The following is a 24,088-nucleotide window of genomic DNA, read 5'->3' as shown; positions in this document are numbered from 1 at the left end:
CTTCATCCAAAAACCCTAATATACAGGTCTAAGAGTCATTTGGTAGGGACACCTGAAATGCTTGGTTTATAACTGATATCTCTATTCCAATAGTGCACCAGTTTAGGGCACCACAAACACATGTGTAAATGGTCCGCAGTGGTACCTCCACACCTTGGACATTCTGGACTCTCTCTACATTTCCATTTATACAATTTAAGGGGAGTTCTATGTACTCTGTGAATAACAAAATGTTGTGACAACCATTGGGTAGGAGAAATAGACATTAAAGGTACTTGCTCTAATATAGATTGTCACCACTCTCCATCCATGTTAGAGATATCTGTAGACCACCCCTGTCCTTCCATAAAGCTGCAGAGTGATCTGAGAGCAAAGCAGAAGAGACCCATATAAAGATGATATAAGAAGAGACCCATATAAAGATGATAGAAGAAGAGATCCATATAAAGATGACATAAGAAGAGACCCATATAAAGATGATAGAAGAAGAGATCCATATAAAGAGGATATAAGAAGAGACCCATATAATGATGATATAAGAAGAGACCCATATAATGATGATATAAGAAGAGACCCATATAATGATGATATAAGAAGAGACCCATATAGAGATGATATAAGAAGAGATTCATATAATGATGATATAAGAAGAGACCCATATAGAGATGATATAAGAAGAGATCCATATAAAGATGATATAAGAAGAGACCCATATAAAGATGATATAAGAAGAGACCCATATAAAGATGATATAAGAAGAGACCCATATAAAGATGATATAAGAAGAGACCCATATAATGATGATATAAGAAGAGACCCATATAGAGATGATATAAGAAGAGATCCATATAAAGATGATATAAGAAGAGACCCATATAAAGATGATATAAGAAGAGATCCATATAAAGATGATATAAGAAGAGACCCATATAAAGGTTATATAAGAAGAGATCCATATAAAGATGATATAAGAAGAGACCCATATAAAGATGATATAAGAAGAGACCCTTTATAAAGATGATAGAAGAAGAGACCCATATAAAGATGATAGAAGAAGAGACCCATATAAAGATGATATAAGAAGAGACCCATATAAAGATGATATAAGAAGAGACCCATATAAAGATGATATAAGAAGAGACCCATATAAAGATGATATAAGAAGAGACCCATATAAAGATGATATAAGAAGAGACCCATATAAAGATGATATAAGAAGAGACCCATATAAAGATGATAGAAGAAGAGACCCATATAAAGATGATATAAGAAGAGATCCATATAAAGATGATATAAGAAGAGACCCATATAAAGATGATATAAGAAGAGACCCATATAAAGATGATATAAGAAGAGACCCATATAAAGATGATAGAAGAAGAGACCCATATAAAGATGATATAAGAAGAGATCCATATGTTTCATGAGAGCGCAAAGGAGGGGGTCACATCTGCGTACATGACACACACAAGCAATAGAACTAAAGGTCCCAGCATTCGCACACACATACACCAATATCTCTCTCACTTTCTTTTAACTCTCATTAATATTTCCCTGCATAAATTCTGCATTCCTTATTTTGTTCAGATATCTTTTATATCTAGCTTCTATGATCAGACGGGCAGCCACAGTGCTCATCCCATCTTCCCTCTCTGACAACAAATAAAGTATTCTGTTTTAATTCTCATTTCTCTGTTTCTGACTTTTAATAGTTGTAGTGCCTGACCCCAAATTCATCCCACAACTTAACATGAAAATGTCCCTTTCTGTCTAGTGTTAATGTCACCCTTGATCCATCCTGCTCACATTGATAGCTGTTTCTCTAGCTGTTTACTCTGCATGATTCTTAGTCCCTGTGGACCTTGGTAACCCAGTTACCCATTGTGGATCCCTGTCCACTCTAACCATTAATCTAGGGGCTCAGTATAGGCGGAACTGCACCTTTGGTTCATATATAGCGCTCCTCTTGCGTTGGGCATTTTTGAGGGTCTCTTACCCTTCATTCTCTTACTTAATTTAATGCCCATAATGACTGGCCAGTCTTCTCTCTTCTCTACTTGTGCCTATACCCTCTTGCCTCTAAACTACTTTATCTAGCAGATTTACTACATATACCTGTGAACAGCACTATTCTCCCCTTTCTTATCTATAACACTCCGATGGACAATAGACAGGGACAACATAACATATAACCACCAATCAATACAGTTCGATTAAGGGGAGTAAAATAGGTACCCTTTGTCCCGAAAATGCCTTACCGATCAAGGAAGTCTGATAACTCAAATGTAAGCAAAAGGCTTACCTCAGCCGGCTGATTATCAGAAATTCCCGGATCGTCCCAAGCTCCTCATTTCGGATACTCAGGGTCACCTGGAATCCCCTCCTAAGGCAAAGCTCGCCATGCTGACTCGGTTAAATTGATGATAGGCAACTCCTATCCTCATATTGATTAGTGGTTCCAAATTAATAATAACTACTGCAGTAGGGAACAGACACAAAAGATACGCTCAGCATCTTTCCAAATTACTGTTCTGCTTTATTATGACGCAATTGAAGGTTTTTATGCACATGATTACGTAGGTATCACATTAATATTACAATTGTACGTTCATGGTAACAAGGGGAGTTACATAGGCAGGCTTATTCTAATCAGAACTCGAAAGAATGTAAACATTTACTGAAAACATTATTAGAGCTGTTGCACAGTGAAGGCAGAGTACAATACATACAAAATACAATAAAATTATATACAGAACTTACAAATTTCCATTACACACTAAACTGATACCAATAGGAGGCTTTTAAAGCGTCGCCTATAGAAAATATAGGGGGGGCGTGGCCTGGCACCGGAGCGAGATGGCAGCAAAGTTGGAGAGCTCCCTTGTCCAGGACTCCAGAACAGCTTGCCATCAGCGGAATTCCCTCAGCACAAAACTGCCAAGATGAGATGACTGAGAGAAGGCAGCCGGTCACCCGGTCACAGCAGGACCCATCAACCCAGCTATGCAGGAACATACCCGCGATGTTCCGCACACAGCATACCGAATCACAGGCCGTATCTCAGGCCTCGGAATCCAGTATGGCAAACCAAGCGGCTCTCTCTGCCTCCCCTGCAGGACCCTCACAAGGTATGCACGCCGAGTATCCCTCTTCCCCGCTATGTCTGGCTGACCTACAGCAGGTGGCAATGGACATAAAGAACTCCTTGTTTGCCCCAATCTCTGGTCTGAAAACTGAGATAAGAGCAGTAGCTACTCGGATGGAGCACGTGGAGGCAGTCGCCATGACGCACGGGGCGGCCATCCAGCAGGTCCAACGTGCCTCCACTGTTCAAGGCCAGCACCTCATGGAGATGCATAGGCACTTAGAGGACTTGGACAATAGGGGCCGCAGGAGAAACCTGCGAATAAGAGGGATACCGGAGTTGGTGGAGGGACCCCAACCTCAAGCTGTAGTCTGGGCAATATTTAACATGCTGCTAGGCAGGCCACCTGTCACCCCAGTGGAAATGGAGAGATGTCACAGAGCACTACGGCCCAGGGGCAGAGAAACTGACCCGCCTAGGGACACAGTTTGTTGCCTAGGTAATTTTATACAAAAAAAAGAAATCCTGCGGCTAGCACGCAACCATGCAAACCTGGAACATGAGGGAGCGCAAATCCAGCTATTCCAGAATCTCTCCTCCATAACGTTGCAACACAGGATAGATCTGTGCCCCCTCCTACAAGTCCTACAAGACAGACGCATCCCTTATCGCTGGAAATTTCCCTTCTGCCTTTAGGCAACGGCTGGAAATCGCACAGCACTGCTGAGAACACCTACAGACCTGCAGCAGTTTTGTGACACCCTGGGTATCCCACCTGTCAGCGTCCCTGACTGGTACAGTGCATTTCTTCAACCAGATCCATGGATCCCCACCCAGCCGGAGGACACCCACCGATCGCAGAGGAATCGGCGAAGACGGCGCAGACCCTCCGCGGATGCCCCGCCATGTGCGCGGGGAGACATGGAGACAGAAAAAAGCCCGCGGACCTCACCATCATCCCTTCGGCGACGGACAGAACATTATTGACACAACACACGAAGAGGTAAGCTGACCCTGGACCCATCGCCACACTCATTCCCCCCCACTTGCTGACAATTACGGAACACCAATACTGACTGTGCGGTCACCCCTAAGATTGACCACCACCAAATCTGACCCTAATAGCGACATAACTTGACTTTGGGGGAGGAACGTGACGTATCCTGACCTATGAGACAAGCTCATGTGCACCTAGCTATTAAGAATCGGTCGTAACCCCAAGCTCCGGGGCACATGACCACAGATCCGGACAAGGAGATAGCAATGCCGCATGCTTGATTCTTACAGTGCCAGACCCTGGAACGCAAAGAACTAGAGGTAGGCTTATACCTCCCAGACTCTCACACTATTATGGCTAAGCTGTCTGACTTTCCCCTGTCCTCATATAACCGGTTCCATACAGGGTCACACTCTTATGCCCCGTACACACGGTCGGACATTGATCAGACATTCCGACAACAAAATCCTAGGATTTTTTCCGACGGATGTTGGCTCAAACTTGTCTTGCATACACACGGTCACACAAAGTTGTCGGAAAATCCGATCGTTCTGAACGCGGTGACGTAAAACACGTACGTCGGGACTATAAATGGGGCAGTAGCCAATAGCTTTCATCTCTTAATTTATTCGGAGCATGCGTGGCACTTTGTGCGTCGGATTTGTGTACACACGATCTGAATTTCTGTCAACGGATTTTGTTGAAAATTTTATAGCAAGCTCTCAAACTTTGTGTGTCAGAAATTACGATGGAAAATGTGTGATGGAGCCTACACAATTTCTGACAACAAGGTCCTATCACACATTTTCCGTCGGAAAATTCGACCGTGTGTACAGGGCATTAGACTATCAACCTTCTCTGGGACGCTATGCAGAACTACCGGTACATTATTAGACCAAATCTGCATATTTGCTATAGGTCTGATTCACGCAGCGCTCACACAGGAAAAGGTTCTGACCAGATATTTAGCACTATGATAACAGATATTTGGAAATGCAATATAAATGTCCTTTGTACACCCCACCCCCCCTTACCTCATTGCCCAGCTTCCCCCCCTCCCTGCCCCCTTTTTTTCCCCCTTTTTTTCTTTTGTTTTTTGCTTTTCCCAACCCACCAGAATGTGGGGTACAAACTGCGAGTGAAGGCATCCTATTATGACCTTACAGTGAAAGTGATTTTTGTACTTGCTTATATGGTTATGTGAATGGAAAGAGTGGGGATGGACTTATAGGGAATGTTAACTGTTATTAGAGCCTCACCTATACCTAGAGTGTGCCCGCTGCAGCCCACGTGAGGCCACACCAGGTTTATAATTGAGATTGACTTGGGGAGGCTGGAGGATTCATCCTCTTGAAAACCTTATCGCATCCTTAAAGTCCTAGCTACAGGTTTGTGCCTGGGACAAGGAAGCCGAGATCTGTGAACTCCCCCTACGGAAAAAAGGAAAGTAAACAGAGGAAGAGGGAGAGCACAGACCTGAGGACATACCCATGGTGTCCTGATAAAGTGTTATAGGTCTCATATGAGTTATAATTCTGTCTTTCGGTTAGTGTTCAATAAGGTTACTTAACATAGTTTGTTCTTCTAGGTCTCATAGAAATGAGTTCAATTTTGATGGGTATGAGGGAATAGGAAATACGGCCAGGGGACCCCCACGCCCAGGACAGTGCGGAGGGTCACTGTCCTGGAATGGGAAACCCTTGCAGGGCAGCAGGATCAATGATCAAGCGACCAAGCTTCATGAGGGGTTGATTGACTGGCGAACCTGTATAACAATATTGAGCTCAAGGTGAGCCACGGCTTCGACGGCTGAAGGTACGCTGCAGAGGACTCGGTAAACCTGTTTCGACCGGGCTCACGCAGCATACCTCCTTCCTTACCTCTCGGCTGAGGGGTTTCCCACAAACAAGCTATATCCATAGCCTGGAGTTAATGGATGGTAGGGCAGATAAGAACGTTTGGGTGCTAGATCTCGTCCCCCCCTCAAGGGTGGCGGGATCCTTCTTTGAAATTCCCGGCATAGTATTACATTACCTGCAAATCAAACTTAATCACCATTCTTTCTAGGTAGTTCAGCAGGCCTAGAATTACCTCCGGTATTATACCTAAGGACCCTCTACCTGGGGTACCTTCCTTGTAAGGGGAGGGATCCCTGTCTGGATCCCCTGACATCACCAGTACAGGGTTAAGTTAGACGTAGAATCCTCGCTCATAACTTTTCTTTATCTGACCTCCTTACTTGCTTCCTTCCCTCTTTGTCACTTTCCCCATATACCCTCTCCATCTATAACCCAGAGGTGCAGGTGGTGCTACATCAGATCCAGTGAATATGCCTTCTGTTATACAATCATCAGCTCCTCTATCTCTCAAGGTCTTCTCCTTGAATACTAAGGGCCTCAATATCCCAGAGAAACGCAGGAGTCTTATGGCAGAAGTACACAGACACAGGGCCCAAGTTATCTTTCTTCAAGAAACTCATTTCAAATCAGGCTCCATTCAACGCCTAACCAACAAACGATACCCAGACGCATACCATGCGACCTGTGCTGGTTCTAAGATGAAAGGAGTAGCAATCTTACTCACAAAGTCACTCGCGTTTCACCTTATAGACCAGTTGGCAGAGAGTAGGTTCATTTTCCTCAAAGGAACGTGGAAAGACAGGCCAGTTACACTTGCAAACATTTACTGTCCCAATTCTAAACAAGTCTCCTTTTTGAAAGAAATTTGACTCAAACTCACATTATTTAGTTTTGGCCTTCTAATCCTGGGAGGGGACTTTAATATAGCCCTGGATCCAATCCTTGATACATCCACAGGGACTTCTTCACTCCCCTTTTCGGCGCTAAGGCAAGCAAAATTAGAGTTAGCCTCTCATGCACTCCATGACACATGGCGCACCCTGAACCCACGGGAAAGAGACTATACATTTTTTTCATCCCATAATCGCTACTCGAGGCTTGATTATATTTTAATTCCCCAAAAAGACCTAGAATACCTGTATGACGCGACAATCGAAAACATGGTCTTATCTGACCACCCCCGATTACTATGACTGTGGAAGAAAAAAGAATACCAGACTCTAATCCGAACCTTGACAGAAAGGATCACAAAGCTAGAAACGTAACACAAAGGCTCACTAGCGAATAAGGTGGCAGCTGAGCTAGCAGACGCAAGGGCACTCTTGCGGGAGGAGCTATTTAAAAGGGCATGAAAACAACAAATGTTATCACAAAAATTGTTTTATGAGCAAGGCAATAAGCCAGGGAAATTATTAGCTAGATTTACACAGAGACGCACCCTAGCCTCCACGGTTCATCATATAAGAGATAAACATGGAGGGACCCATTCTAAAAATGAAGATATAGCTCGACAATTTCATACCTTTTATAGTAAGCTATATAACATCAGAGCTAGCGAAGATGACCCTGCTCTGGCAAACGCACGAGCAGACCTGATTAGGGACTTTTTTCCCAAATACAACCCCCAAGCCCTATCGGTAGAAGAGTAGCAGTCCTTGGAATCACCACTGACGTCAGAGGAATGGGCAGAAGCTTTAAAGACCACAAAGCCCACCAAAAGCCCAGGGCCAGATGGTTTTACAGCGCAATATTATAAGTGCTTCGCAGATCTTCTGGCGCCAGGTTTTATCAAGGCCTTCAACTCTTTACCGGGCTCTTCTAATCCCTCTGAGACGTTATTAGAAGCATATACCTCGGTAATACCCAAAGAGAATAACGACCCCTCGGATGTGATGAATTATCGACCAATCTCACTTCTAAATGTAGGTGTGAAACTGTTCTCCAAAATTCCTGCAAATCGACTATCTTTTCACCTGCCGGCTTGGGTGAGTCTTGATCAGGTGGGCTTTGTGCCTGGCAGAGAGGCCAGGGACAACACCATAAAGGCCTTCAACCTACATCATTGGCTCACTTCTTCCAAACGTGAGGGGTTCTTTCTGGCGATGGATGCGGAGAAGGCCTTCGACAGAGTGGCCTGGGACTACATCGAAGTACTGGAAACTCTGGGTTTGGGGACCCGCTTGCGGCCTTTTATTGGAGCATTATACACAAACCCAAAAGCTAGAGTCCGGGTCAATGGCCACCTGTTGGAGGCCTTCCTCATCCATAATGGCACTAGACAAGGCTGCCCCCTCTCCCCCCTACTATACATTCTCACTTTGGAGCCTCTCCTCCGTTACATCCAAGCAGATCCAAATATAAAAGGTATTGAGATACACCAAAGGGAATATAAACTTGCAGCCTTTGCGGATGATATTGTGCTTTTCCTCTCATCCCCTTTGATATCCCTGCCGAACCTGATGCAAGCCCTCGAACAATTCCGAATAATCTCAAATCTAAAAATGAACTACTCGAAATTATTTGCGCTTAATGTTTTGCTGCCTTCTCTGATAGTTAAACCCTGTCAGGAAAATTTCCCTTTCTGCTGGAAGACAGATGGCATCACCTAATTAGGCATTAGGCTACCGGGCAAACTAACAGACCTATATGACAAAAATTTTTCAGTCGAGCTGAGAGCCATACAACATGATCTCCATCGGTGGGACGTCCCCACGATATCTTGGTTTTGGCGCGCTTCAATACTAAAAATGACAGTGCTACCGCACATCTTGTATAAACTACAAACGATTCCGATCCACCTTCCACCGTCTTTCTTTATGACATATAAAAGAATGTGTAGAGAATTCTTGTGGGGACCCAGGGCACCACTAATCAGCTGAGCAAAATTGGTGATGCCAAAGTCGGACGGGGGCATTGGTCTACCTGACGTGCAGAGGTATTACTGGGCTACACATTTAGCTTGGGTGGTGGACTGGCGGATACACTCTCGCTGCAAGGAATGGGTGTCCCTAGAAGATTTGATAACAGGAACAGAACTTCGATTAGTTCCCTGGTTCTCTAAGAACCACTGGACATACAACATTCAATCTCACCCACTGGTGGGGGCAACTCTTTTGGCTTTGGAAAAGGCCAGTAGGGCCCACGAGGTGTCAGCTAAAAATTGTGCGATCGCTCCCATTAAAGGGAACCCAGACTTCCCGCTGGGACTGGCTGGGTCCTACTTGGAGAAGGAATGGCCTTACGCAGAAATGCAAGCCAAGCATTTCTTTTCTAGAAATAGGTTCCTACACCTGAGAGAACTTGAGGCATTATCCCTGACCAAATCTTTCCCATTTTTGGCCTATCTTTAAATAAAGCACTTCCTTGATGACCCAGCGACCAGAGGGTCCTTTACCTACGGTATTTGAGTCGCTTTGTTCTAGCCGATCTCCCCAGAGGCATGTGATCTCGACGCTATATGCCTCAATGTTCAGGGAACCCGATGCTCTTTTACACGCGGAGCATGCCTTTTGGGAGACACAGTTGGGAAGAATGATTGAAAGGAAAAACTGGGAACAGGTACACTGGTATATTCATAAAGGATCACTGAATGTGAACACCCAGGAAAATGGGTACAAGATTAAATCGCGGTGGTATAGGACACCAGATTTACTTCACAAATTCTTTCCGACGGTCTCAGACCGGTGCTGGAGATGTGGACAAGAACTGGACACTTTCCTCCACATATGGTGGGAATGCCCTCTGATTCTCAGCCATACTGGCGGGGGGTACATGACATGACAACTGCAGTATCCATGCTCCCACTGGAGTTCTCACCAGCACAATATTTTCTTCACCTCTCTAAAATACCCAGGAAATGATACCATAAATCTGTGGCGATCCATATGATCCAAGCAGCTAGACTGTGTCTGCCAGTGCACTGGAGGTCCATGTTACCACCCCCCCATGAAAGAATGGGTGACTCGCATTAATCACATAGCAGCGATAGAGGAGCTGATCTACACCGCTCAAGACAGGATTTCTAGCTTCTCTAATACATGGGAAGCCTGGTTTAATTTCAGAAAATACACAAGATACCAAGACCTAACGCAAGTTAACAGAATGTTGGTTAGACTGGAACAGGGATAGAGTAAGCTAAAAGCTGACACTTTTCGAGTGGCACAAATAGATGGAGAGGGTAGATGGTGGCTCCCCCTACCCCCTCTCCTGACATGCACTTTCTAAATGCTCTCTCCCCCACCCCCCCTGTCTAGTCCCCCGCCTGTACTTCCCCCCTTTTTCCCCTCTCTACTCTTCTTTCCTTCTTGGTCATTACTCCCCTTATAAGTAACTTCGAAGACGGGGACTGGAGGGTGAGGGATCTGCCCTAGGGTTGACTCCTCAGCCTTTCATTCCCAGAGTATACAGACATCCAGAAACGGATGCAGGAACTACAAAAAAGGCTCCGATTATCCAATCAGTTAGACAAGACTTTAGGCAGCTGGTTATAACTGTAATAATGGGGTCTAGCAATGTTGTTATGGTTTTTATGTTAAGAAAGCTGTCTACAACATATGCCAGGAGTCCCTCATCTGCCCTGCCATTCTCATCCTGCTCCCCCCGCTCCGATGCGTTCTCTCCCGCCAACAGCAACCCCCCCTCCCCATTTCCCCTCGCCTTCAGTGGTGTGCAGCACTCCCGACTGAGTCCCCTATCGCCCCCCTGTCAATGTGCCAATCAGCAAATGCAGGACGCTCTCTCCCACCAGCAGGACGCTCTCCTCTTCTTCCCCCGCTCCAGCCTCCAGCAGAGTTAATGTCTTGTTTGTGAAATGACAGGTAAGTTACAAACTAGTCCAGTCGGCCCCCCCATACAGGAGCCCAGCAGAAGGAGCAGCCAGTGTAGTGATCAGCCTCAGTACAGGGAGCAACCCACAGCTTACAGAACGGGACAGCAGGAGAGAGGTATATACAGTCCACCACTGAGCACCATTGTCCCTCTATCCATCCTACTGTCCCCCCGTCCATCCCAATGTCCCTCTGTCCATCCCACAGTCCCCCTGTCCATCCCACGGTCCCTCCATCCATCCCATGGTCCTCCTGTCCATCCCACTGTCCCCCCATCCATCCCACAGTCCCCCCGTCCATCCCACAGTCCCCCCGTCCATCCCACTGTCCCCCCATCCATCTCACTGTCCCCCCGTCCATCTCACTGTCCCCCCGTCCATCCCACAGTCCCCCCGTCCATCCCACAGTCCCCCCGTCCATCCCACAGTCCCCCCGTCCATCCCACAGTCCCCCCGTCCATCCCACAGTCCCCCTGTCCATCCCACAGTCCCCCTGTCCATCCCACTGTCCTCCTGTCCATCCCACTGTCCCCCTTTCTGTCCCCCTGTCCACCCCACTATCCTCCTGTCCATCCCACTGTCCCTCTGTCCATCCCACTGTCCTGCTGTGCATCCCACTGTCCCTCTGTCCATCCCACTGTCCCCCTGTCCATCCCACTGTCCCTCTGTTCATCCCACAGTCCTCCTGTCCATCCCACTGTCCTCCTGTCCATCCCACTGTCCTCCTGTCCAACCCACTGTCCTCTTGTCCATCCCACTGTCCTGCTGTGCATCCCACTGTCCTCCCATCCATCCCACTTTCCCCTGTGCATCCCACTGTCCCTCTGTCCATCTCACTGTCCCTCTGTCCATCCCACTGTCCCCCTGTCCATCAAACTGTCCCTCTGTCCATCCCACTGTCCCCCTGTCCATCAAACTGTCCCCCTGTCCATCCCACTGTCCCTCTGGCCATCCCACTGTCCCCCTGTCCATCCCACTGTCCTCCCGTCCATCCCACTGTCCCCCTGTCCATCCCACTGTCCTCCCGTCCATCCCACTGTCCCCCTGTCGAACCCACTGTCCTCCTTTCCATCCCACTGTCCCCCATCCATCCCACTGTCCTCCTGTCCATCCCACTGTCCCCCGTCCATCCCACTGTCCCCCGTCCATCCCACTGTCCTCCTGTCCATCCCACTGTCCATCCCACTGTCCCCCTTTCCATTCCACTGTCCCCCTGTCCATCCCACTGTCCCCCTTTCCATTCCACTGTCCCCCTGTCCATCCCACTGTCCCCCTGTCCATCCCACTGTCCCCCTGTCGAACCCACTGTCCTCCTTTCCATCCCACTGTCCCCCGTCCATCCCACTGTCCTCCTGTCCATCCCACTGTCCTCCTGTCCATCCCACTGTCCTCCTGTCCATCCCACTTTCCTGCTGTGCATCCCACTGTCCTCCCGTCCATCCCACTGTCCATCCCACTGTCCCCCTGTTCATCCCATTGTCCTCCTGTCCATCCCATTGTCCCCCTGTCCATCCCACTGTCCTCCCGTCCATCCCACTGTCCTCCCATCCATCCCGCTGTCCCTCTGTCCATCCCACTTTCCTGCTGTGCATCCCACTGTCCTCCCGTCCATCCCACTGTCCATCCCACTGTCCCCCTGTTCATCCCATTGTCCTCCTGTCCATCCCATTGTCCCCCTGTCCATCCCACTGTCCCCTGTCCATCCCACTGTCCCCTGTCCATCCCACTGTCCCCTGTCCATCCCACTGTCCCCCTGTCCATCCCACTGTCCTCCCGTCCATCCCACTGTCCTCCCGTCCATCCCGCTGTCCCTCTGTCCATCCCACTTTCCTGCTGTACATCCCACTGTCCTCCCATCCATCCCACTGTCCCTCTGTCCATCCCACTGTCCCCCTGTCCATCCCACTGTCCTGTCCATCCCACTGTCCTCCTGTCCATCCCACTGTCCTCCCGTCCATCCCGTTGTCCCTCTGTCCATCCCACTTTCCTGCTGTGCATCCCACTGTCCTCCCGTCCATCCCACTGTCCATCCCACTGTCCCCCTGTCCATCCCATTGTCCTCCTGTCCATCCCACTGTCCCCCCGTCCATCCCACTGTCCTGCTGTGCATCCCACTGTCCTCCCGTCTATCCTACTTTCCCCTGTGCATCCCACTGTCACCTGTCTGTCCCTCTGTCCATCTCACTGTCCCCCTGTCCTTCCCACTGTCCTCCTTTCCATCCCACTGTCCCTCTGTCCATCCCACTGTCCACTTTGACTACTCTACAAGCCCCCCCCCCACCCTGCTGCCACCCCCTGTGCATCCCGCTGGTGTTGGGTTCTTTGGGGTGCTGTGGTTAGGGTGGTCCACTTTGGGATGCCTTAGATATGATGGACTGATTTGGAGTGTTGAGATAGAATGGGCCACTTTGGTGTGGTGTTGATAGTGTGGGTTTCTATAGGTAGGATGGGCTACTTTGAAATGTCAGTGGAAGGGTGCAGTGGATAGTAAGGGTTGTTGTAGGGAGGGAGGGTTTATTTAGGCTCCTTCCACGCTTAACGCAATGTGGCTACACCCTCTGTTCGTCGTGTGTACACAGCACACCGTGTTACTACTCTCTTTAAGCCACCCAAAGGTGTCCAAGGTCTTTTACAATCCTATTGTCTATAGTGTATACTAGAAAAAACATGCCGTGCACCAGAAAAGTGTTCGGGTTGGGCTTGAAGAAAAGGTGGCAACCCTACTGCAGAGTGGAGCTCCACTAATGACAGGAAGCACATGTCCTCCACTCCTCTTCTTCTTTTTTCTTTTTTTTTTTTTTACTGAACTTTATTGTGAATCTCTGCATCTGGAGCTCCACTACAGGAAGTGGAGGACACATGATTCCTATGTAGAGTGGAGCTCCACTACAGGAAGTGGAGGACACATGACTCCTATGTAGAGTGGAGCTCCACTACAGGAAGTGGAGGTCACATGATTCCTATGTAGAGTGGAGCTCCACTACAAGAAGTGGAGGTCACATGATTCCTATGTAGAGTGGAGCTCCACTACAGGAAGTGGAGGCCACATGATTCCTGTGTAGAGTGGAGCTCCAGTCTGCAGCACATACTGATCCATTTTGGTGTTACTATTAATTAATGAGATTTGCAGAAATACCAGAAGTTTTTTTTGGGAGGTTTTGTACTTTCTGTTAAAGTGCAAAATGAGACTGGGAGAGGACTTTTCTATGTGCTTCATGGATGGTCGCTCACATGTGAGTGTAACCCAGGGGAACAGTGCTTCTAAAGACTTTATAGGGATTAGTGTGCGGGTTCAGGAGAACAGGGCTGGGCCTTAGAGAACTAATACCTTGGAGGAATCCGAAAGTCATCTCCTGGACTTTATTCAGAGTATCGTTCATGGAGTTAAACCGGAAGTACTGTGCAGTCAGGAAGTGGTGACTAACAGGAGGAAGGAAAGATGCATTACACAACAGAGAACTTATGCAAGATGGAAGTTTTATTAACAAAGGCTTCTTTTATTCTGGATTGAATGTTGAATTCCTCATCACTTAAATCACTGGAAGTTATTCGGAGTGACTTTCCGGTGCAATGCAGCATTTAACATGGAAACCGCAATAAAGATGTACGTAGTTCAACTGTTCAATGGCTGTCTGCCTGTCATATCTTTTGAGGGAAAGGGGGTAATGGAACAAACTTCAGGTTAGAACAAACTACCCAGCAGCTCCTACGGGAGTAGTGCACTTCACTTGCAAAAGCAATTGTTTATTATTTTCCAATGTACGTGTTTGGTGATGATGGAAGTTGATGTTTATGTTGGAAGAAGAATACAATCCATGTCTCTAATCACAATCTCATTGTCCTTGTTTGCCCGACCTTCATATCAACTGGGACCAAGATTGAGACACACATGGATCTCCACACAAAAATGTTTTACGGTTCAATGGTATGTTGTCATTTAAACCTCCATCTTCCTGAAAATCATATCTGTTCTGGTGCAAATATTATCCACTTAATGATCGCCCGGCCACATGGTACTGAGGACGGGGGGGGGGGCGCTGTACTGAGGATGGGGGGGCGCTGTACTGAGGATGGGGGGGCGCTGTACTGAGGACGGGGGGGGCGCTGTACTGAGGACGGGGGGGGCGCTGTACTGAGGACAGGGGGGGCGCTGTACTGAGGACGGGGGGGGCGCTGTACTGAGGACGGGGGGGGCGCTGTACTGAGGACGGGGGGGCGCTGTACTGAGGACAGGGGGGGCGCTGTACTGAGGACGGGGGGGGCGCTGTACTGAGGACAGGGGGGCGCTGTACTGAGGACGGGGGGGGCGCTGTACTGAGGACGGGGGGCACTGTACTGGGGATGGGGGGGGGCGCTGTACACTGTACTGAGGATGGGGGGGGGCGCTGTACACTGTACTGAGGATGGGGGGGCGCTGTACACTGTACTGAGGACGGGGGGCACTGTACACTGTACTGAGGACGGGGGGGCGCTGTACTGAGGACGGAGTGGTCGATGTACTGAGGATGGGGGTCATTATACTGAGGACGGGGGTCATTGTACTGAGGACAGGGGGTGCAATTTGTAAGGGGGGCTCCACTGGGGACACACCTGATGTAAGGGGAGCTCCACTGGGGACACCTGATGTAAGGGGAGCTCCACTGGGGACACCTGATGTGAGGGGGAGCTCCACTGGGGACACCTGATGTGAGGGGGGCTCTGCCGGGGACACCTGATGTGAGGGGGGCTCTGCCGGGGACACCTGATGTGAGGGGGGGCTCTGCTGGGGACACCTGATGTGAGGGGGGGCTCCGCCGGGGACACCTGATGTGAGGGGGGGCTCCGCCGGGGACACCTGATGTGAGGGGGGGCTCCGCCGGGGACACCTGATGTGAGGGGGGCTCCGCCGGGGACACCTGATGTGAGGGGGGCTCCGCCGGGGACACCTGATGTGAGGGGGGCTCCGCCGGGGACACCTGATGTGAGGGGGGCTCCGTCGGGGACACCTGATGTGAGGGGGGGCTCCGCCGGGGACACCTGATGTGAGGGGGGGCTCCGCCGGGGACACCTGATGTGAGGGGGGCTCCGCCGGGGACACCTGATGTGAGGGGGGCTCCGCCGGGGATACCTGATGTGAGGGGGGGGCTCTGCTGGGGACACCTGATGCAAGGACGGACTCTGCTGGGGGCACCTGATGCAAGGACGGACGGCTGGTGGCAGGCGACGTGGCTAGTGACACGCTCAGGGATCCCACTGATTCTGCATTATGGTGAGTTGAATAATTTCATTTTATATTACAATGTAATAATAGAAATAATGCACTTCAATCATCCTGACACCATAACAACCATGGTGCCGGGATGATTGAAGTGCTAACACCAGGTGTTTGGAGTATCTTTATCTGCTGATTGTTAAACTTTCTAGAATACACATATTTTTATTGTGTAGGATCTGGGGCTGCTGTCCCGTCATTTCCCTCTCCATCCCTCATTCATCTCAGACTCTAACCACACCCTCTTGGGCCACGCCCATTTAAGGCACACCCACTATGACACGTAAACCATGCCCATTTTCGCAGCGAAGCGCGCCACACTTGTAGATTTTCCCCAAGCCACGCCTACAAACGAATGCCCCGCCCCCTAATTATTGTACGGCTCCGCCTACAGCCACAAAAGTGTCCCACATTTTTTTTTTTACAATGTTGGCAACTATGTAATTGTCATCATAGGTATACCTCAACTATGAGAGACAAAATGTGGAAACAAATCCAGACAATCACATTGTCTGATTTTTGAAAGAATTTATTTGCAAATTGTGGTGGAAAATAAGTTTTTGGTCAATATCAAAAGTTCATCTCAATACTTTGTTATATATCCTTTTGTTGGCAATGACAGAGGTCAAACGTTTTCTGTAAATCTTCACAAGGTTGTCACACACTGTTGCTGGTATGTTGGCCCATTCCTCCATGCAGATCTCCTCTAGAGAACAACAAGAAAAATAAAAAATGAACTATATAGCATTGCTAGATCAATACAATTAGCTTAACGGATGAAGATTGAATATTAGCTTCACCCGTATTAGCCAAGCCTATTGCTTACACCCATAGCACTGAGCTGTGATGGTGGATGCGTTCCTCTGAATTAACCACACATATCAAAAAAACACAAGAAAAGCAATTCATCAAGGAGGAACGGGCAATATAGCAAAAATATATAAATTTTATTGAAAATGATTCACTTCAACTCCAATCAAAGAAATGGTTAAAAAACCAAATACCATCACCAATGATAAAATAGACAACGTTGTCTAAAAACAAAAAGTGCAGATGGCCACCACAGGCATACAACACATACGTTCCTCTCAACTCACACAGATGGAATGAAAAGTAATTAAGCAAATATTTAATAGGTAATAGTCCTAGATATTAGTAAATATATAGGTAAGTTGCTGGTAAGGAGGGAGTAATGGGTCGTGCAACCGTGGGAAATTCACATCCACCATATGAGGGATAACGCAGAGGATGAGGGCATGTCTGCTGATGAATAAGTCATTCAAGGCTACAGATATGGAGTGAGGCAATTCACATGAAATAAAGTGGTGTCATTTGTAGCCAACGAAGTGGAGGATGTCTGCTGGGTGGAGAGCTGTAGATTTGTGGAGATGGGGATATACAGGGGTAGAGAGTCGGATCGGTCACAACATGAGTGCTAGGGGGAGAAATTACTGGGAGAGAGGTATAGCTATCCCATGTAGGGAATATCTGGTTAGATCTCACCCCTCTGTTGACACCGGAAATGTGGTCACGATCAGGTGAAGTTGCAGCGTCCTTTCAGACCATCTCCGAACAGCTCAGCAGGTCCACTTCCATCCACCGGTGAGAGTACATGAGCAGGAAGAAGATAGTGACCCATAGTGTCTGCAGTTAATGGTCCCCTTGAAAAGACTGGGAAATTTATTGATGCATTATTAAAGGAACTTGTACACGATTTACCCTCTTATGTGCAGGATACAAGGGTTGTGCTACTTCGACTGGACACTATGGATTTGCCGGAAGGAGCCCTCATTGTGGCAAAAACATTTAACATTTCATCAGACCATTTTACAGTATCAGACATTTCAGAGACAATGCTTCAAAGACATTGCTTGTCTCAGTATATTGTCATTGAGCAGTCAGGTATCCATTGGTGGCAGTTACCAATCATACCTAGGAAGGTGAGCATGTCCTTCCTGTTAAGTGGGCGGGGCAGACCCATTCAGAGCCGCAGCTCTTTTATGACTGACTCTTCTTTCTCCTTTTGTGAGCACAAATACTCAACTGTTTTTTTTTTTTTGTTTTTTTTTTCTTTTGACAACATTGTAACTTTTTCTTAAACATTTTGTAACCACATACATGTAGCCACTTCAATAAAGGCTATCAGCTCGGCAGTCCTCCTCTGAAGAACTACAAATCAAAAAATCACCAACATACTGCAACAGTACAGAACCATGAGGGGCAGTCCAGGGCCCGAGGGTGAATTGGAGTACAGTGGCCGTGTCTCCTCGTCTACAGGGATGAAAAAAAACATTCTTTAAATCAATCACAGTAAAATACTCTTCATCGTATGGTATGGCGGTAAGTATTGATGGCACATCAGGCACTACTTGGGCAATTGGTACCACTAGGCTATTGATGTCCCTTAGGTCTTGTACAAACCTATAGTCACCATTTGCCTTCTTTACTGGGAGTATTGTAAGACGAGACAATTTCCCTTAAGATTCCTTTCTTTAAGAAATCCTCTTTCTCTGTATATAACTCCCTCTTTGTCCTTGCCCCCTTTCCTCTTTTTATAAAAGTTTCCCCTTTGATTTCCTAAGAAATCATTTTGATAATGTGTTGATACCGGTGTTTGTTTTGGGATGTCAAAACATCCCGCTGCGTCTTTTTCAATCAACGTTTTTTTTTTTTTTTGAAAGTCAGTCATACTCTTTGTAGCCCAGTCTGACATCTGTAAGTGCATATTTAGGAACAAGTTTACTGAGATAAGTCTGTATTAAAAGACTGTGCATTTCATCTTAAGTGTTAAATCCGGCGTCTTGTGTCATGAAAGGAAACCTAGAGCATTAACTAACTGCGTAGTCACTTCCTCTTTTTTTTCCTCTGTGCTTTCTGCTTGTTTTAGAACTGCGTGTTTTGTATTCTGACCCTCTACAGCGTGTGCAGCCTCTACAGCTTTCAACTTCTGCGTTGTGGTATGTAAAATGGAGGTGGCGGGGCACAGGGAACTAGGGCAGGAGCTAGGGCCAGGGGCGGACTGAGCATTGAGCGACTCGGGCACTGCCCGAGGGCCCTGGGCCACTAGGGGGCCCCATCAGGGTTGCCAGCCTCAGTAAAACCAGGGACAGTATGTATAAATCTGTGTTTTTTTTTTTTTTACATCTGTCTGTGTATACTGTGTGTACATGTATGTGTATACTGTGTGATTGTATACTGTGTGATTGTATACTGTGTGTACATGTATGTGTATACTGTGTGATTGTATACTGTGTGATTGTATACTGTGTGTACATGTATGTGTATACTGTGTGATTGTATACTGTGTGATTGTATACTGTGTGTACATGTATGTGTATACTGTGTGATTGTATACTGTGTGTACATGTATGTGTATACTGTGTGATTGTATACTGTGTGATTGTATACTGTGTGTACATGTATGTGTATACTGTGTGATTGTATACTGTGCGTACATGTATGTGTATACTGTGTGATTGTATACTGTGTGTACATGTATGTGTATACTGTGTGATTGTATACTGTGCGTACATGTATGTGTATACTGTGTGATTGTATACTGTGTGGCCCCATAATCTCTGATCGCCTGGGGGCCCCATAATCTCCTATTGCCCGGGGGCCCCATAATCTCCTATTGCCCGGGGGCCCCATGAGTTCTCAGTCCGCCCCTGGCTAGGGCACATGGTACAGACATAGAGAAGGTTGATTTAACCCTTAATTTACCACCCCATGACTCTGCTAAACCCATCATAAACAATGTATGGGCTAGGATACTATAGGGAGCCTCGGTCCAGTCGATCTCCACAACATACATATTTATTTTTTCTTTCTAAACATTCTAATTAGATACTGAGTCTCTTTTTTCCTTTTTGCAGTATGCCAACAGGTTCAAACAGTGCCTTCAATTGCGGTAGTACTAATGCCGCAAACAATTCCCCACTATCTATTACGGTCAGTGAGATATTAGTACTTGAACCCTGCTGGCAAAAAGCCAAATGTCCACATTTTGCACCTGACTTCCCCTTTGCAAGAGATGTCAGTAGCAAAAAGAATTATTCAAATAGCATGTTTTAATCAAAAGTTAGCCTCACCAATTTATGTATTACCTTAAAAAAAATATTAACGCTCTACCCATATTTTAAATGGTAGAAACGTCCCTTAATGTCACAATACTTCAAAGACCGGGGACAGACTTGATAAGTCTCCCCTGCTCTTCCAATAAGTGACATTACTCCCTGCACTGTCAATCCTTCTTGAAACACAAATTTATGTAAACCAGTAATACAATCAGGACACTTTTGAGACACTTTTTTTTAGTACTAAAAGTCACGGTGAAAGAAATGATAATAATTAAATCAGACTCACCGGACTTTTAGTACTAAAAAAAAAAAAAAAAAAAAAAAAAAAAGTGTAAAAAAGAGTAAAATGTCACTTATTGGAAGAGCAGGGGAGACTTATCAAGTCTGTCCCCGGTCTTTGAAGTCCAACCCCTTCATTAATATATGGTAAAGTTACAGACACACAGGATGTTTAACTAACCAAAAATAGAACATGATTTCTTCATACAGAAACTGTCAACAAGAAAAAAACTTCATGCGTCATTTCGGGGAAATCATACCATTTACAAGAATTTGAAACTAACTTTTGATAGACGTCACATATACTTATTATTCTAAGATGGATACATATTTTTATAGCTAAAATGGTGGACAGCAAGCTAAAATATCCCTACACCCCCCCGTTCTCAGTACAGTGCCCCCCCCATCCTCAGTACAGCAACCCCGTCCTCAGTACAACACCCCCGTTCTCAGTACAGTGCCCCCCCGTTCTCAGTACAGCAACCCCGTCCTCAGTACAACACCCCCGTTCTCAGTACAGTGCCCCCCCGTCCTCAGTACAACTCCCCCGTTCTCAGTACAACACCCCCGTTCTCAGTACAGTGCCCCCCCGTCCTCAGTACAACTCCCCCGTTCTCAGTACAACACCCCCGTTCTCAGTACAGTGCCCCCCCATCCTCAGTACAGCAACCCCGTCCTCAGTACAACACCCCCGTTCTCAGTACAGTGCCCCCCCGTCCTCAGTACAACTCCCCCGTTCTCAGTACAACACCCCCGTTCTCAGTACAGTGCCCCCCCCATCCTCAGTACAGCAACCCCGTCCTCAGTACAACGCCCCCGTTCTCAGTACAGTGCCCCCCCCATCCTCAGTACAGTGCCCCCCCGTCCTCAGTACAACAACCCCGTTCTCAGTACAGTGCCCCCCCCCCATCCTCAGTACAGCAACCCCGTCCTCAGTACAACACCCCCGTTCTCAGTACAGTGCCCCCCCCATCCTCAGTACAGCAACCCCGTCCTCAGTACAACACCCCTGTTCTCAGTACAGTGCCCCCCCCATCCTCAGTACAGCAACCCCGTCCTCAGTACAACGCCCCCGTTCTCAGTACAGTGCCCCCCCCCATCCTCAGTCCAATACCCCCCGTCCTCAGTACAACACCCCTGTTCTCAGTACAGTGCCCCCCCATCCTCAGTACAGTGCCCCCCGTCCTCAGTACAACACCCCCGTTCTCAGTACAGTGCCCCCCCCATCCTCAGTACAGCAACCCCGTCCTCAGTACAACGCCCCCGTTCTCAGTGCAGCGTCCCCCGTTCTCAGTACAATGCCATCTGTCCTCAGCACAGTGCCCCCCATCCTCAGAACAGTGCCCCCTCGTCCTCAGTACAGCACCCCCGTCCTCAGTACAATGCCACCCATATGCAGTACAGCACCCCTCAGTCCTCAGTACAATGCCACCCTTCTGCAGTACAACGCCACCCGTCCTCAGTACAGTGCCCCCCATCCTCAGAGCAGCGCCCCCGTCCTCAGTACAGCACCTCTCCATCCTCAGTACAATGCCACCCATCCGCAGTACAATGCCACCTGTCCTCAGTACAGCACCCCTCCATCCTCAGTACAGCGCCCCCCCGTCCTCAGTACAGCGCCCCCCCATCCTCAGTGCAGCGCCCCCCCGTCCTCAGTGCAGCGCCCCCCCCCGTCCTCAGTACAGCGCCCCCCCGTCCTCAGTGCAGCGCCCCCCGCCCTCAGTACGGCGCCCCCCCGTCCTCAGTACAGCGCCCCCCGTCCTCAGTACAGCGCCCCCCCCGTCCTCAGTACAGCGCCCCCCCGTCCTCAGTACGGCGCCCCCCCCGTCCTCAGTATGGCGCCCCCCGTCCTCAGTACAGCGCCCCCCGTCCTCAGTACAGCGCCCCCCCCCCCGTCCTCAGTACAGCGCCCCCCCCATCCTCAGTACAGCGCCCCCCCGTCCTCAGTACAGCGCCCCCCCCCCCCCCGTCCTCAGTACCATGTGGCCGGGCGATCATTAAGTGGATAATATTTGCACCAGAACAGATATGATTTTCAGGAAGATGGAGGTTTAATGCCGACATACCATTGAACCGTAAAACATTTTTGTGTGGAGATCCATGTGTGTCTCAGTCTCGGTCCTGTTAGTTGGTATGAAGGTCGGGCAAACAAGGACAATAAGATTGTGATTAGAGATATGGATTGTATTTAGAGTTGCCACCTCATCCCTTTAAACCCGAACACAAATGAATTACACAGGTTCTGAGGCTAATTAAATGCAGATAAGGCACCAAGTGAGTTTAATTACCATCTTAATCAGCCACAGAACCTGTGTAATTAATATGTGTTCGGGTTTAAAGGGATGAGGAGGCAACTCTAATTGTATTCTTCTTCCAACATAAACAGGAACTTCCATCATCACCAAAAATGTACATTGGGGAATAATAAAGAATTGCTTTTACAAGGAGAACACTTTAACAGAAAGTACGAAACCTCCCAAAAATATCTTCTTGTATTTCTGCAAATCCCAACAGAATGGCTCATTATGTGCTGCAGACGGCAGTCACTGGAGCTCCACTCTACACAGGAATCATGTGACCTCCACTTCCTGTAGTGGAGCTCCAGCTGCAGAGATTCACAATAAAGTTTAGTTAAAAAAAAAAAAAAAGAGTGGAGTGGAGGTCACATGCTTTCTGTCATTGGTGGAGCTCCAGTCTGCAGCCAGACCCCTCTCAGGCCCTATGTAAAACAGACAGGACGTCTCTATGGAAGACAGGATGTGATGTCAGGTACAGACAGGAAGTGATGTCAAGTATAAATAGGAAGTTCTGGGTGAGAGGTGAGGCGGGAGGAAATAGAGAGAAGACATTACTGGAAGTGGCAGTAGAGGAGGTAATAAGATCTTATTTTCTATTTACACCCAGTAACCCCCCGTCATATCCGTCCTCTTCCTCCATAGTCACTGTGATGTCTTTTATCTCCAGCAGATGATGATACACACATATATAGTGTGGAAATGTAGAATAACCCCTTCAGGGAGGATCAGTTGATGATGAATAGTGATGGCCTTGGGTGTGCACAGCGCTAATTGCAGGGAGTCTGCACAGATCGGGAAATGTCTCACTGCCTGTGATTAGCGCTGTGAAGTGTCGGCTTCCTGGCGGGATCGGGAATGTGGAGTTTCTAACAGGCCCGAGCCCATCAACCAGGGTCACGTTATCAGACAGTTCCCAATCAGTGGTCTTGCTACCAGACAAGTTTTTTTTTTTTTGGTTGGAAATTCAACAGAGAAAAACTAGATATAAAATAATGTAATATATAAAATAATGATTACACAGAGCTGTCACACATACATCACCCTCTCTCACATTTACAATATGATATGATTTTATTGTGGAAATTTAAAGTTGACATATTTGCATAACTAAACGGGTTAAAAACAAAATCTCCCGTTGGATCAATACGTTTACAATGCAGATGTGTCATACACACCCCCATCTATGATATCTTACAATATGGTATGATTTTACTGTGGAAAAGATACAGAGCCCCAAATACCAACCCATTGGTTACATAGTGTCACGTACCGGTTGGAGGCCGAGGTGCTGAGAGGTCCCCCCTTGCGGCTAAGTGGAACACACCCCTGGAGATGGTACAGGGAGTACAGTGCCCAAAGAGGCACGGTCTGTCAGAGGCAGTTGTAGTCAGAAGAGCTGATCACCAGCAGATGACT

The 24,088-nt window shown here is 47.7% G+C and overlaps 2 protein-coding genes across 5 annotated transcripts in view; both read left to right on the top strand.

Annotated features, from left to right (window-relative positions):
- LOC141121825 (uncharacterized) overlaps positions 1–24,088 on the top strand; it is a 197,010-nt gene that overhangs the window by 126,509 nt on the left and 46,413 nt on the right. The gene's annotated exons all lie outside the window — the stretch shown is intronic.
- LOC141121853 (uncharacterized) overlaps positions 1–24,088 on the top strand; it is a 51,782-nt gene that overhangs the window by 3,133 nt on the left and 24,561 nt on the right. The window contains exon 1 of one of the 4 annotated variants that reach the window (XM_073611600.1): positions 18,872–18,974. The exons of 1 other annotated variant lie outside the window; for it this stretch is intronic. The gene's annotated coding sequence lies outside the window, so the exon portion shown is untranslated. Of the gene's footprint in view, positions 1–18,871; positions 18,975–22,668; positions 23,248–24,088 lie in introns of those variants that run through there. 2 more of the 4 variants (XM_073611599.1, XM_073611602.1) reach the window with 2 other exon arrangements.

This window comes from Aquarana catesbeiana, unplaced genomic scaffold, assembly GCF_042186555.1.
Source record: "Aquarana catesbeiana isolate 2022-GZ unplaced genomic scaffold, ASM4218655v1 unanchor233, whole genome shotgun sequence".
Lineage (NCBI taxonomy): Eukaryota > Metazoa > Chordata > Amphibia > Anura > Ranidae > Aquarana > Aquarana catesbeiana.
The sequence above is the reverse complement of the archived record's forward strand: the minus strand, read 5'-3'. Positions and strand labels throughout refer to the sequence as shown.